The sequence below is a fragment of the Canis lupus genome, chromosome 20 (genome assembly GCF_003254725.2).
Source record: "Canis lupus dingo isolate Sandy chromosome 20, ASM325472v2, whole genome shotgun sequence".
Lineage (NCBI taxonomy): Eukaryota > Metazoa > Chordata > Mammalia > Carnivora > Canidae > Canis > Canis lupus.
In genome coordinates, this window is record NC_064262.1 from 50,174,448 (window position 1) to 50,176,607 (window position 2,160).

The window sequence follows — 2,160 nt, forward strand, 5'->3', positions numbered from 1 at the left end:
AGGAAGACCTCTACAGCCGTGACAAGTGCTGTGCAGGAAATAGAGTGATGTGTTAGTTTCTGGCTGTTTAAATCGGTGGTCAGGGAGGTCCTCTTTGAAATGGTGGCATTTGAGCATAGACCAGAATGACAAGGAGGTTCCGTCCCTGAAGAAAGCTGGAGGAGGCAAATCCCAGGCCGAAGGAACAGCCAGTGCCAAAACCCCGAGGTAGAACGGCTCGGCGTGTTCCTGGAACAGGAAGCCGAGGTGGGGGAGGAGGGAGTTGGCAGCGACGGGGCGGCTGCCCTGGCCCCATTTCCCGGAGGAGGATGCTGAGGTCGCCGCCGCCTCCTGCTGGCCGCCCGCAAGAGAGGCGGGGAGCGATACGAGGCCGGCGGCCGCCAGGTGGCGCGCAAGCTGCGTGGGCCCTGGTGGCCGCAGCCACGTGACCCGGGGGACCGCAGCCGCGAGCTCGGGCACGTGCCCGAGGGAGCCCTGTGGCGCCACGCGCAGATTGGCCCCTTGGCTCCTCACCAGCTCGTGGGGGCGGGGCCGCAGCTAGGCTTTATTTTACACTTTGGACCAGGGGTTATCCAAAGCAGGGACGGGAGTGTCGGCGAGGATGAGCAAGTCCGGCCGCTGGGGCCACCCACGCGAGCTCCCTAAGTCCCCCAGGGCTGAGTCCCCTTCGCTATCCCCGCACATCCAGAGCCAGCAGTTTCCATGGAAACCGCAGTCGGGTCTGCGCGCCCCGGAGGAGCGCCCCTCCCGGCACAGGCACAATTTGCAATCCGGGAGGAACACCGGGTGGGGAACAAGTCATCGCTCGGGGTCTCTAGGTTCGACAGCCAGGTCGCCCGGGCAGAACCAAGAGGGGCCACCCGGGGACCTGCAACGCCACCGCCCAGATTGCGCGGGCCAATGTGATTGGCCTGTTTTCTCCTTTGGCGTGTCAGTGCTCTCTGCTGCGCGCTCTCTCATTGGCTCAATCTCGAGGGCATCCTCCCGCAATTGGTTCTCTCGAGGGCAGTCCCTGATTGGTCCAATTAGGCTCTCCTCGCTGGGTTTGATGGCATTCTCGCTACAGTCTGGAACCTAAAAGGGCGTGCAGGGACGAGGATAGGGTGGAGGCTGCGACTCCCAGATAAGGGGTCCCGTGCTACCGAGCCCGCAGAGTCCTCGGCCAGACCGTCGGGCCGCTGTCTGTGGTGCTGAAGTCTCAGTCGAAGGCGACCCTGCCCTAGTAAGAACGCTTCCTCCCGCCTGACAGCGGTCCCGACGACGTAAACGTGCCCTTGAGCCGGCGCACCAAAGGAGGCTGCGCCAACCGCTACCTCCTAAGAGAGAAGCCAGGTTCCCCCTAGCTGAGAAGAAGTACGACTCCACAGGCAGGCCAATCACGAGCCCGGAAAGCCAGGACGTTTATACAACAGATCCGCCCACCCAAAATTTATGGGGCCTGAGAAGAACCGGTGCTTTCCCGGAACCTCAGGGCGCCAGTGGGTTTTGCCTGGAATCCTAAACCCCAAACTTCTTTACCCCCTTTGGAGAAGTGCCGAATGCCCTTGCACTATAGGGTGCCAGTCCCCACCTTTCGAGCCAATCTTTTGAACCTAACTCACTCAAAAGCCGCAGGGTCCCAGGTCCTTTTGCAGGCAGATGAGAGCCCCTGCTATCCCCACCTTTCTCCATTGGGAGGCTACACCTGCTGCCCCCAAATCTGGGGACCTGGCCTCTGCTCATAGAAATCTTGGTTCCTCGACCCTTTCCAGTCTTCTTGGTGGACAGCAACTCCGGAAGTTCTTACAATCGGGCCACCGGTATCTCCTCGCTCTCCTCGCTCCAACCGCTCAGGGTGTTGGACACAGGAGGGAGCCGTCCCTGTCTTTCCGGCAGAAAGCCCGCCCGAGAAGGGGCGGCAGTGCAGGAAGCAGGGCCCACAGGGGCAAAAGGGCCTGAATCTGGCAACCCGGGCCCCCAGGGCGTGCTTTCTGGGGGTGCCGAGTCCGAGCCAGCGCGCGCTCGCTTCCACCTGCCGCGCCGTCGGGCGCCGCGAGGAGGAGGGGCTCAACTGCCGCAGCCAATAAGCGACGCCGGCTCTGGCAGCTGCTCCTATAAAGGGCTGGGGGCGGCGGCGGCGCGGCCCAGAGCGCGGAGCGCGCAGCGCGGGCTGGAGGGTGG